The sequence below is a fragment of the Balaenoptera ricei genome, chromosome 8 (genome assembly GCF_028023285.1).
Source record: "Balaenoptera ricei isolate mBalRic1 chromosome 8, mBalRic1.hap2, whole genome shotgun sequence".
NCBI classification, from domain to species: domain Eukaryota; kingdom Metazoa; phylum Chordata; class Mammalia; order Artiodactyla; family Balaenopteridae; genus Balaenoptera; species Balaenoptera ricei.
This window is the reverse complement of record NC_082646.1, coordinates 101435688-101449720: the sequence shown is the minus strand read 5'-3', so window position 1 is coordinate 101449720 and position 14033 is coordinate 101435688. Positions and strand designations below refer to the sequence as shown.

Genomic DNA, 14033 nt, shown 5'->3' with positions numbered 1-14033 from the left:
GAGCAGAATAAAGAAAAAGGAATGAAAAGAATTGAGGACAGTCTCAGAGACCTCTGGGACAACATTAAAGTACCAACATTCAAATTATAGGGGTCCCAGAAGAAGAAGAGAAAAAGAAAGGGTCTGAGAAAATATTTGAAGAGATTATAGTTGAAAACTTCCCTAACATGGGAAAGGAAATAGTCAATCAAGTCCAGGAAGCGGAGAGAGTCCCACACAGGATAAATCCAAGGAGAAGCTCGCCAAGACACATATTAATCAAACTATCAAAATTTAAATATAGCTGTGTAGTGGGTTTGTGGCGGCTGGCTGAGACAAAAGGCTTGGTCCAATGAGCCAGAGAGAGAAAAAGAAAACTCGAGCTTCAACCCAGGCAGTGAGATGGCTGTACTGAAATCAGAGATCCTCCAGAAGATGCAGCTGGTGGAGGACAGGAACCTGCTGGTGGAAAATAAAAAATATTTCAAGCGTAGTGAATTTGCAAAAAAAGAAGAGGAAGCATATTTTGAAAGATGTGGCTACAAGATACAGTCAAAAGAGGAGGACCAGAAACCATTAACTTCATTGAATTCAGTATTAGAATTTGAACTGGCAGAAGAAAAATTACCCATGACTCTTTCTAGGCAAGAGGTTATCAGGAGATTAAGAGAAAGAGGAGAACCAATCAGACTCTTTGGAGAAACTGATTATGATGCTCTTCAGCGTTCAAGAAAAATAGAGATCCTCTCACCGGAAGTTAACAAGGGATTGAGGAATGATCTGAAAGCAGCTTTGGATAAGATTGATCAGCAGTACCTCAATGAACTTGTGGGTGGCCAAGAACCTGGAGAGTAAGATGCCCAGAATGATTTGAAAGTTCATGAAGAAAACACCACAACTGAAGAGTTAGAGGCACTGGGATAGTCTTTAGGAAAAGGTGATGATCATAAAGACATGGACATCATTACCAAATTCCTTAAGTTTCTTCTTGGTGTTTGTGCTAAGGAGCTGAATGCCAGAGAGGATTATGTGAAGTGCAGCATGTAGGGTAAACTGAACAGCGCTACTCAGAAACAGACTGAGTCCTATCTCAGACCCCTTTTCAGAAAGCTACGGAAAAGGAATCTTCCTGCCAATATTAAAGAATCTATAACAGATATCATTAAATTCATGTTGCAGAGGGAATATGTGAAGGCTAATGATGCTTATCTTCAGATGGTCATTGGAAATGCTCCTTGGCCCATTGGTGTCACTGTGGTTGGCATCCTTGCCAGAACTGGTAGGGAAAAGATTTTTTTCCAAGAATGTTGCACATGTTTTAAATGATGAGACACAGTGGAAATATATTCAGGGACTGAAGAGGTTAATGACCATTTGCCAGAAGCACTTTCCTACAGATCCATCAAAATGTGTGGAGTACAATGCACTATGAGATCTGTGTGTGATCTGTAAATATCAACAAGAAACTTAAGGAAGACTGGCATGGACTTCCAGAATTACCAACAGGCATGAGGAAAGAAGAAAAAGGGAGTTTCTGGTCTCTGAGTTCTGCCTAATGCAACTGTTGGTTTTCAGAACTGTGTTGGCTCTCATGTCACATCTGACTGCCAAGTGATTTTTGTGTCTTGCTTTTATTTTAAATACTAGAAAAATTAAGTTCTAAAGACTTTTCCCCATAATTTAAATATGTAGACAACAGTCACAGGGCAGGGTTTAAAATAAGTTTTCCCTCTAGATATGAAAGTTGCAGTTAGAGGATTAAAAAGGAACATTTGAGGATGGACTTAATTATTTCTGAAAAATATGGTAATTTTCACATTGCCTCTTATGAAGTGTTTATAGAAAAATATTTTTACATTTTTCACCAAAAACATGGAACCATTTAATGAAACTTGATAGTACTTAAATGTTGCTGAACTTTTGCCGTCTTGTAATAGATCTGAATGTAAATGCTAAAAAAAAATTAAATACTAAGGAAAAATATTAAAAGCAGCAAGGGAAAAGCAACAAATAACATACAAGGGAATCACCATAAGGTTAAGAGCTGAACTTTCAGCAGAAACTCTACAAGCCAGGAGGGAGTGGCAGGACAAATTTAAAGTGATCAAAGGGAAAAACCTACAACCAAGATTACTCTACCCGGTAAGGATATCATTCAGATTTGACAGAGTAATTAAAACCTTTACAGACAAGCAAAAGCTAAGAGAATTCAGCACCACCAAACCAGCTTTACAACAAATGCTAAAGGAACTTCTCTAGTCAGGAAACACAAGAGAAGGAAAAGACCTACAATAACAAACCCAAAACAATTAAGAAAATGGTCATAGGAACATACATATTGATAATTACCTTAAATGTAAATGGATTAAATGCTCCAACCAAAAGACATAGACTGGCTGAACGGATACAAAAACAAGACCCATATATATGTTGTCTACAAGAGATCCACTTCAGACCTGGGGACACAGACGGACTGAAAGTGATGGGATGGAAAAAGATATTCCATGCAAAAGGAAATCAAAAGAAAGCTGGAGGAGTGGTAATCATTGGAAAGAATGAGCAGCATAATTGTGTGTTCTCAGATTGTAACTAGCAGCAAGAAAAGAATGAGGATTCAGAGTTCAGTGAGGAGGCTATTGCATGGATATAGGTGAAAAATAATATACACTTGTGTCTTGGCAAGTAGGGTAGAGCTAAGGAAGAAGAGCAGCCAAGAGAACACTGTGTAGGAAACTTGCATAAGCCTCTTAGATAGCCTCATCCACCAGAGGGCAGACAGCAGAAGCAAGAAGAACTACAATCCTGCAGCCTGTGGAACAAAAACCGCATTCACAGAAGGATAGACAAGATGAAAATGCAGAGGGCTATTTACCAGATGAAGGAACAGGATAAAACCCCAGAAAAACAACTAAATGAAGTGGAGATAGGCAACCTTCCAGAAAAAGAATTCAGAATAATGATAGTGAAGATGATCTAGGACCTCGGGAAAACAATAGAGGCAAAGATCGAGAAGATGCAAGAAATGTTGAACAAAGACCTAGAAGAATTAAAGAACAAAGAAACAGAGATGAACAATACAATAACTGAAATGAAAACTACACTAGAAGGAATCAATAGCAGAAAAACTGAGGCAGAAGAATGGATAAGTGACCTGGAAAACAGAATGGTGGAATTCACTGCTGCAGAACAGACTAAAGAAAAAAGAATGAAAAGAAATGAAGACAGCCTAAGAGACCTCTGGGACAACATTAAATGCAACAACATTCGCATTATAAGGGTCCCAGAAGGAGAAGGGAGAGAGAAAGGATCAGAGAAAATATTTGAAGAGATTATAGTCGAAAATTTCCTTAACATGGGAAAGGAAATAGCCACCCAAGTCCAGGAAGTGCAGAGAGTCCCATACAGGATAAACCCAAGGAGAAACATGCCGAGACACATAGTAATCAAATTGGCAAAAATTAAAGACAAAGAAAAATTATTGAAAGCAGCAAGGGAAAAAATGACAAATAACATACAAGGGAACTCCCATAAGGTTAACAGCTGATTTCTCAGCAGAAACTCTACAAGCCAGAAGGGAGTGGCATGATATACTTAAAGTGATGAAAGGGAAGAACCTACAACCAAGATTACTCTACCCGGCAAGGATCTCATTTAGATTTGATGGAGAAATCAAAAGCTTTACAGACAAGCAAAAGCTAAGAGAATTCAGCACCACCAAACCAGCTCTACAACAAATGCTAAAGGAACTTCTCTAAGTGGGAAACACAAGAGAAGAAAAGGACCTACAATAACAAACCCAAAATAATTAAGAAAATGGTCATAGGAACATACATATCAATAATTACCTTAAACGTGAATGGATTAAATGCTCCCACCAAAAGACACAGGCTTGCCGAATGGATACAAAACCAAGATCCATATATATGCTGTCTACAAGAGACCCACTTCAGACCTGGGGATGCATACAGACTGAAAGTGAGGGGATGGAAAAAGATATTCCATGCAAATGGAAATCAAAAGAAAGCTGGAGTAGCTATACTCATATCAGATGAAATAGACTTTAAAATAAAGAATGTTACAAGAGACAAGGAAGCACACTACATAATGATCAAGGGATCAATCCAAGAAGAAGATATAACAATTATAAATATATATGCACCCAACATAGGAGCACCTCAATACGTAAGCAACTGCTAACAGTTATAAAAGAGGAAATCGATAGTAACCTACAATAGTGGGGGACTTTAACACCTCACTTACACCAATGGACAGATTATCCAAAATGAAAATAAATAAGGAGACAGAAGCTTCAAATGACAAAAGAGACCTGATAGATTTAATTGATATTTATAGGACATTCCACCAAAAACAGCAGATTAAACTTTCTTCTCAAGTGTGCATGGAACATTCTCCAGGATAGATCACATCTTGGGTCACAAATCAAGCCTCAGTAAATTTAAGAAAACTGAAATCATAACACGCATCTTTTCTGACCACAAAGCTATGAGATTAGAAATGAATTACAGGGAAAAAAAGTAAGAAAAAACAAACACATGGAGGCTAAACAATACGTTACTAAATAACAGAGAGATCACTGAAGAAATCAAAGAGGAAATCAAAAAATACCTAGAGACAAATGACAGTGAAAACACGACGACCAAAACCTATGGGATTCAGCAAAAGCAGTTCTAAGAGGGAAGTTTATAGCTATACAAGCCTACCTCAAGAAACAAGAAAAATCTCAAATAAACAATCTAACCTTACACCTAAAGGAACTAGAGAAAGAAGAACAAACAAAACCCAAAGTTAGCAGAAGGAAAGAAATCATAAAGATCAGAGCAGAAATAAATGAAATAGAAACAAAGAAAACAATAGCAAAGATCAATAAAAGTAAAACCTGGCTCTTTGAGGAGATAAACAAAATTGATAAACCATTAGCCAGACACATCAAGCAAAAGAGGGAGAGGACTCAAATCAATAAAATTAGAAATGAAAAAGGAGAAGTTACAACAGACACAGCAGAAATACAAAGCATCCTAAGAGACTACTACAAGCAACTCTATGCCAATAAAATGGACAACCTGGAAGAGGTGGACAAATTCTTAGAAAGGTATAACCTTCCAAGACTGAACCAGGAAGAAACAGAAAATATGAACAGACCAATCACAAGTAATGAAAGTGAAACTGTGATTAGAAATCTTCCAACAAACAAACGTCCAGGACCAGATGGCTTCACAGGTGAATGCTATCAAACATTTAGAGAAGAGCTAACACCCATCCTTCCGAAACTCTTCCAAAAAATTGTGGAGGAAGGAACACTCCCAAACTCATTCTATGAGGCCACCATCACCCTGATACCAAAACCAGACCAAAATACTACAAAAAAAGAAAATTACAGACCAATATCACTGATGAATATACATGCAAAAATCCTCAAAAAATACTAGCAAACAGAATCCAACAACACATTAAAAGGATCATACACCACGATCAAGTGGGATTTATCCCAGGGATGCAAGAATTCTTCAATATATGCAAACCAATCAATCTGATACACCATATTAACAAATTGAAGAATAAAAACCATATGATCATCTCAGTAGATGCAGAAAAAGCTTCTGACAAAATTCAACACCGATTTATGATAAAAACTCTCCAGAAAGTGGGCATAGAGGGAACCTACCTCAACATAATAAAGGCTATATAGGACAAACCCACAGCAAACGTCATTCTCAATGGTAAAAAAGTGAAAGCATTTCCTCTAAGATCAGGAACAAGACAAGGTTGTCCACTCTCGCCACTATTATTCAACATAGTTTTGGAAGTCCTAGCCACAGCAATCAGAGAAGAAAAAGAAATAAAAGGAATCCAAATGGGAAAAGAAGAAGTAAAACTGTCACTGTTTGCAGATGACATGATACTATACATAGAGAATCCTAAAGATGCTACCAGAAAACTACTAGAGCTAATCAATGAACTTGGTAAAGCTGCAGGATACAAAATTAATACACAGAAATCTCTTGCATTCCTATACACTAATGATCAAAAATCTGAAAGAGAAATTAAGGAAACACTCCCATTTACCATTGCAACAAAAAGAATAAAATACCTAGGAATAAACCTACCTAGGGAGACAAAAGACCTGTATGCAGAAAACTAAAAGACACTGATGAAAGAAAATAAAGATGATACCAACAGATGGAGAGATATACCATGTTCTTGGATTGGAAGAATTAATATTGTGAGAATGACTATACTACACAAAGCAATCTAAAGATTCAGTGCAATCCCTATCAAATTACCAATGGCATTTTTTACAGAACTAGAACAAAAAATCTTAAAATTTGTATGGAGACACAAAAGACCCTGAATAGCCAAAGCAGTCTTGAGGGAAAAAAATGGAGCTGGAGGAATCAGACTCCCTGACTTCAGACTATACTATAAAGCTACAGTAATCAAGACAATATGGTACTGGCACAAAAACAGAAACATAGGTCAATGGAACAGGATAGAAAGCCCAGAGATAAACCCACGCACCTATGGTCAACTAATCTATGACAAAGGAGGCAAGGATATACAATGGAGAAAAGACAGTCTCTTCAATAAGTGGTGCTGGGAAAACTGGACAGCTACATGTAAAAAAATGAAATTAGAACACTCCCTAACACCATACACAAAAATAAACTCAAAATGGATAGGGACCTAAATGTCAGACTGGACACTATAAAACTCTTAGAGGAAAACATAGGAAGAACACTCTTTGACATAAATCACAGCAAGATCTTTTTTGATCCACCTCCTAGAATAATGGAAATAAAAACAAAAATAAACAAATGGGACCTAATGAAACTTCAAAGCTTTTGCACAGCAAAGTAAACCATAAACAAGATGAAAAGACAACCCTGAGAATGGGAGAAAATATTTACAAACAAATCAACGGACAAAGAATTAATCTCCAAAATATATAAACAGCTCCTGCAGCTCAATATTACAAAAACAAACAACCCAATCCAAAAATGGGCAGAAGACCTAAATAGACATTTCTCCAAAGAAGACATACAGATGACCAAGAAGCACATGAAAAGCTGCTCAACATCACTAAATTTTAGAGAAATGCAAATCAAAACTATAATGAGGTATCACCTAACACTTAGAATGTGCATCATCAGAAAATCTACAAACAACAAATGCTGGAGAGGGTGTGGAGGAAAGGGAACCCTCTTGCACTGTTGGTGGGAATGTAAATTGATACAGTCACTATGGAGAACAGTATGGAGGTTCCTTAAAAAACTAAAAATAGAACTACCATACGATCCAGCAATCCCACTACTGGGCATATACCCTGAGAAAACCATAATTCAAAAAGAGTCATGTACAACAATGTTCATTGCAACTCTATTTACAATAGCCAGGACATGGAAGCAACCTAAGTGTCCATCAACAGATGAATGGATAAAGAAGATGTGGCACATATATACAACGGAATATTACTTAGCCATAAAGAGAAACGAAATTGAGTTATTTGTAGTGAGGTGGATGGATGTAGTCTGTCATACAGAGTGAAGTCAGAAAGCGAAAAACAAATACCGTATGCTATTTTTAGCATATGGCATGTTTGCATATACATATATATGGAATCTAAAGAAAATAAAAAATGGTTCTGAAGAACCCAGGGGCAGGACAGGAATAAAGACGCAGACATAGAGAATGGACTTGAGGACACGGGGAGGGGTAAGGGTAAGCTGGGACGAAGTGAGAGAGTGGCATGGACTTATACATACTACCAAATGTAAAATCGATAGCTAGTGGGAAGCAGCCGCATAGCACAGGGAGATCAGCTCGGTGCTTTGTGACCACCTAAAGGGGTGGGATAGGCAGGGTGGGAGGGAGATGCAAGAGGGAGGAGATATGGGGGTATATGTATACATATAGCTGATTCACTTTGTTATAAAGCAGAAACTAACACAACATTGTAAAGCAATTATACTCCAATAAAGATGTTTAAAAAAAAAAACCCCAAAAATGTTGCAGACGTTAGATGGTGGCTATATGAATGGTTGTTACATTATTTTAAATGTATTTTTATGCACCTTAAATATTGTGCAATGACAGAAGTTCCTCACAAAAAAACCCACATCCCCATACATCACTAGAGGGCTCCTTACTCTGGTGTCTGTAATGCCAGGCAGAGCTGTAGCTCCACGGATGCGATAGTCAGTTTGGGATAAGAAGGTGCCTTTAGTGGTGGGGAGTATAGCAAAGCAAACCTGTGGTTGATGTGGAGAGTCTGCATCTTTCAAACAGCTTGAGAAATGAACAGAGTGGGATAACTCCGTCGTGAAAGAAGAAGAAACAATTCTCTTCTTTCAACATTTAGTGAGGGCTAAAGGCTAATAAGTATGTGTGATTTGCCTCCTCAGGTAAATTTGCTGTAAAATAGATGAAATGCAACCCTTTCAAGGAGGCTTCCATCCAGTGGGTGATAGCACTTGTCAGAAGAAGCTAGCATAGGTCATGAGTCCACTTAAACTAGTATCTTGATGAGATAATGAGATTTGCTATGTTAACTTAATCATTTTGAATTCAAATAAAATGTATGACATGACAGTTTTCAAGAGCTATGTAAAAACCAGTACAAAGAACACCACACAAACACACACACACAAATACACACACACAAGAACCTGAGTATCCTGAACATGCTTAACCTACACTGAAACCTGGTGCTTTTGAAGCTTCATTTGTATTAAGCACTGTGCAGTAGAAAGCACCTGGGTTTGAAATATGGTCCCACCACCTCATAGAGACAAATGATATAACTCCCCCATCCTCAGTTCTACCTTATATAAGACAGGGATCACAGAATTACTTAGAAGGTAATAATGCTCATTGTGACACTGTACAATAGCAAAAGTTTGGAAATAGAGTTAAATAAATCAGAATAGATTCATATTATGAATCAATACATAGTCCAAAAAGCACGTGATAAATATATACTCTTATGAAAAGGTGATCATATAATATTGTCAAATGAACAAAGAAAGTTGCAGAATAATATGTAGAGCTGGACTCTCTTAAAATAAAACTTGTTTTTTGTTTTTTTTTTTTTACTCCCTCTCTCTCTTTTTCTCATTTTTAGAATTTATCCATGAAAAAGCTCTGGAACGATTCACACCAAACTTTTAATGACTATCCCTGGGCATGTGAGTAGGGAGAAGAAGTCTTTAAACTTTTAAACTTCATCACCTTTTCATTTTAAAATAGCTTTAATTGTTTTAAGAAGGAAGGGGAAGGGAAAGAAGTCAAGTCTGCTTTGTAATGCTGTGACTTAAAGTGATGTGATTTATATAAACTACCCAGCACAGGGCCAGACATTGAACGGGCACTCAAAACTGATCATAACACATGCAGATAACACACTAAAGCCATAAACTACTCACTACTCATTCATTCATTCATTCGTTTAATCTTTCAATCATTTGTTCATTCATATCCTTCTCAGGCAACACTCAGCCCAGTTCACTTCCCTCACTCCATTTCCACTGTGTCACCAGGGATGAAGCCTTCGTTCCTGGGTCTTGGGGTGAAACTTCTAGAACTTTGGCTCTGACCCCTTTGCTCCACCATTTCCAGCACACACTGGGATGACACATGGCTGATTTTGAAAAATGGGCTGTGCTTTGTTTTACTTACATGAGAGTTGCATCCAGATTCTCTTTCTGCAACTGGTACAGGCAACTTGTCTACCAAGGTCTCTGTGTGCTTCCTTCTAACTGGGGAGTTTAAAGCTGGAGCCTAAGGGATCAATACTTTCTCCCTTGAGAACCTGAGCTTCCAGGGGCTGTAATGGAATCGGAATAAACAATGTTGAGTAGTTATTTTCAGCTGGAGAACACTTAAGCTTTCTCTAGAGAAGATATATTTAATCATGTTATGTCATTAGGGACTTCTTTGTCTGTGTGTTGTCTTGTCATAGAACAGCTCCGTTAAAATTTTTTCTTGTGAATCAGGTTGAGCAAGTTTTACTACGTCTAAGAATTTGTGTTCAGTTCTAGAAAATTGACCTGGTCACCATAATCAGCTAAAAATAGGGCTATCTGGAAAAAAGAAATCCAAAGCTAATCTCAGTTTAAGTCCCTATGTCCCTAATCAGACAAATAGAGTTACTATTATGTGAATAATTTTTTTACATTACCACTTTGACCATTTTTTAATTTGAAGAAAAAAATTGACTCGATCCCTTCTTTCTTTTTTTCTAATAATGTTTATATTTTAAAAGTCAGTCCTGGATAAAGACACCCTTTCTTCCAGTTACAGTTTACACCATCAGAATACTTCAGATAACAGTTTGGAATAAGAGATTTTGAGTAGCGTTTGGCTATGATGCTGCTAGGGCTAAACCTTTAATCTATGAAAGGAGAAAGCGAGATTCAATGAGTCTGTAGCTTCTTGTCTGAAGGAAAGTTATTGCCAAAGGGTGGTGAGCTGACGTTCAACATTCCTTATTGGAATGACCAGTGTCTCAGTTAGCAGTGTGTTCCACTGCAAGTAGAAGAAAATCCAACTTACTTTTGGCTGTTACTTTGGCAAAGACAGAGACTTATATTTCCTTCCTAGCATTAGTTTGGAAGTCAAAACTCACATTTTGTGATTTGCGTAATCTTTCCCATATGCTGGTTGCTTCACAGTCTAACATGTCTATTATAGTGCTAGACGTCACATTCCCTTTCAAAGCAGGAAAAGGATCCTGGAGGGTAGAGTGATAACCACATACACACCCTTGATCAGGAAAACAAAAGCTTTCCCCAAATCCAGCAGACGTCTACTTAGATCTCACTGGCTAGAACTGTGTTACCTGGAGTAGCAGAAACCTCTGTGCCCTACACCACATCTCAGCTACTCGATTTCAGTGCATCTGCAGTGGAATGCAGGTTTCCTACAGTATCTCTCTGCATCTCTGTCTCAGGAATATCCCAGAAGCCATGCAAGATATTGTGTGACCGTCAAGCAATGGGGGAGGGGAAGTGAATAATTGTCTTAAGCTCTTGTTCTTTACAAGGACAGCTGTGTAGGACATTCTACATAGTTTACCAAAGTTCCCTGTGGGATTGAGTTTCAGTTTCCTGGGTGTCAGTCAGCTAAGTTATTCATCCTTTCCTTGCTTTTGTCCTTCTATCTCATTATTCCTGCTCCCTCCCTGTGCTGCTTAGGATAATTCTCTTCCAAAAGCTTAGTCAACTGCATAGTGTGAGGGAACAGTTCCCATAGGACTGATGTCAGTTAGACACTAGTCAAAAACTCAAGGGTCCTCGGAGCCACTCTCAATTGCACCTCTCATTAGGGGTCTCCACAATCATCCTCAGGTTTGATAATTCACTAAAATCACTCTATGTTATGGCTTGAATGTTTCTGTCCCTCTACAATTCATCTGTTGAAATCCTAACCCATTGTGTGACAGTATTAGGAGGTGGGGCCTTTGGGAAATAATTAAATCATGAGGGAGCAGACCAAATGAATGGGACTATTGCCCTTAAAAGAGACCCCAGACTGTTCGCCAGTTGTTTATCCATCCTGTGAAGACACAATGACAGGGCAGCAGTCTGCAGTGGAGAAGAACACTCTTACCAGACCCCAACTTTGCTGGCACCCTGATTTCAGACTTCTAACTTCCAGAACTGTGAGAATTAAATTTCTGTTGTTTAGAAGCCACTCAGTCTATGAAATTTTCCTAGAGCCTTTCCTGACTTACACATCAGGAAAGCACTATATGTACAGTTACAGTATTAGTATAGCAAAAGGATACAAATTATAACCAGTCAAAGGAAGATGCATAGAGGGCAATGTCTATGAGGAATCCAAACCTGAAGCTTCCATCATCCTCAGGTATGCATTACCCCCCCACATGTCAACATGTGGCAATATGCGTGGAGCCTGGCCAACCCGGAACCTCACCTGAGCCTTGGGTGTGCACAGTTCTTTTTTGGGCTCTATGTCATTGCTCATGTGGCTGGTCTTTAGTTCTCAATCCCTCCTAGAGGTTCAGTGTTATACCTTTGGCTCCCAGTTCCTCTGGAGGTTAGAACTGATAGGGCATATCCCAAAGCCCCCATCACATATCACATTGTTAGACTGTCTAGTGGCCAAAGCCTCCAGGCAAACAAAGATCCTCCTTTTAGGGTAGGTATTTCAGGGGCTTAGAGATCAACTCCAAGTAGGTGAAGGCAAAGGCCAGACCTTTCTTTAGGTAAGGTTACTTCTTCACTGCACACCGCCCCCCCCCCCCCCCCCCATATATTACCTTTACCCAAGGCCATATCTCAGGAACCCAAACTAAGACACATAACACTGTAGCTACAGTGGAAGCTGAAAAGTAATATAGCTATTTATCAGGCTGCATCACCTTCCATATAATATTGGGTTCTTTTTAGGAAGGAATAAGAGGAGAATGGACAGTGGATAAAAAAACAAGTATATTTTGCCATATATAAATAGGGGGTGGTGAATAGATTCTTTGTCTTAAGCTTCTGTAGAGATTCTCTTCTCCATGTCATTCTTGTTCAAAACTTTTGTGTGATACCATATTTTCTTCCATCTTGGTCTAGACAAATATTTTCTATTAAGTTAGTCATTTTTGCTAATCTTTGACTTCCAATTTTGATTGAAGAATTGAGCCTCCATCATAATGTCTTAGAGACAGTCATTGGATCCCCAAAGCCCTTATAATATGGGATACTACAAGAACAGTTAGCTGTACTGTGCTGTAGCTAGCATTCTTTCTCACTGCACTGACCACAGTTAGGTTTTTTGGTGCAATCTCTACTCATTCTTTTAGTAAGAATTTCATGAGCACCTAATAAATTCCTGAATTATTAGATACTGGGGTTACAATAATGAGCAAACTACACATTATCATTGTGTTTACAGAGATTAAATTTGCATGTTTCTCATATATACACCTATGGCAGTATGAATCATATCCTGACCAGGGTGTCAGCTAAAAAAATATATATTTTAAAAATTTTATTGAAGTATAGTTGATTTACAACGTTGTGTTAATTTCTGATGTAGAGCAAAGTGATTCAGTTATACATATATATTTTTTTCATATTCTTTTCCATTATGATTTATCACAGGATATTGAATATAGTTCCCTGTGCTGTACAGTAGGACCTTGTTGTTTATCCATCCTACATATAACAGTTTGCATCTTCTAACCCCAAATTTCCAATCTATCCCTCCCCCACCACACCTCCCACCTGGCAACCACAAGTCTGTTCTCTATGTCTATGAGTCTGTTTCTGTTTCATGGATAAGTTCATTTGTGTCATATTTTAGATTCCACATACAAGCAATAACATATGGTATAAAAAAATATTTACTACAGGCAAAAGCATGCTGGGTATGTTATAAAATGGTCACAAATTCTTTCCTTCAATGCAGCCTCAGCATTTCAAGGTGATATTGCAGAGCCTTCCATTAAGTGGTAGAGTCAATTACCCCAAATCTTTCAATCTGGGTTAGCCATGTGATTTGCTATGGCCAATGTGATATCAGCAAATGTAGTAGAACACTAACCACTTGGATATGTCTCGCATTCAGTGTTAGTAATTTATGTCCGAGCAAGAAGGACTTATTCCTTATTGATTGTACAGCTTCTTTTACTTCCTCATTTCATAGGCAGTAGATAAGGAGGTTTAACATGGAATCATAATGCCACAAGATGATGATGCTTTTCCCTACTCTTGGGAGTTGGTAGATTTAGGCTGTTAGTACCTGTAAGAGGCAGCCCCAAAGAAAATGATGAGAGATGTCAGGAGCAAGACATCTGTGGTGCAGGACTTTTTCTTCCCCTGTAGCAGAGGGCAAGTTCAGGATGGTGGAAGATATGTGTGTATGAGAAAATAACAATCAACACAATTCAAAATGAAGTTAATTACAGGATAGATTAAAAAACATTTTCACCAAATGTGTTTTTAATTGAATTTTTGTTGAGATGATTATAGATTTACGTGCAGTTGTAAGAAATAATACAGTGAGATCCTTTGTACAGTTTG

General features: G+C 38.0%; 1 pseudogene; it reads left to right on the top strand.

Annotated features, from left to right (window-relative positions):
- The first annotated feature begins 381 nt into the window (after nt 1–381).
- On the top strand, nt 382–1411 carry LOC132369973 (pre-mRNA-splicing factor 18-like; annotated as a pseudogene).
- Nucleotides 1412–14033: the final 12622 nt, after the last annotated feature.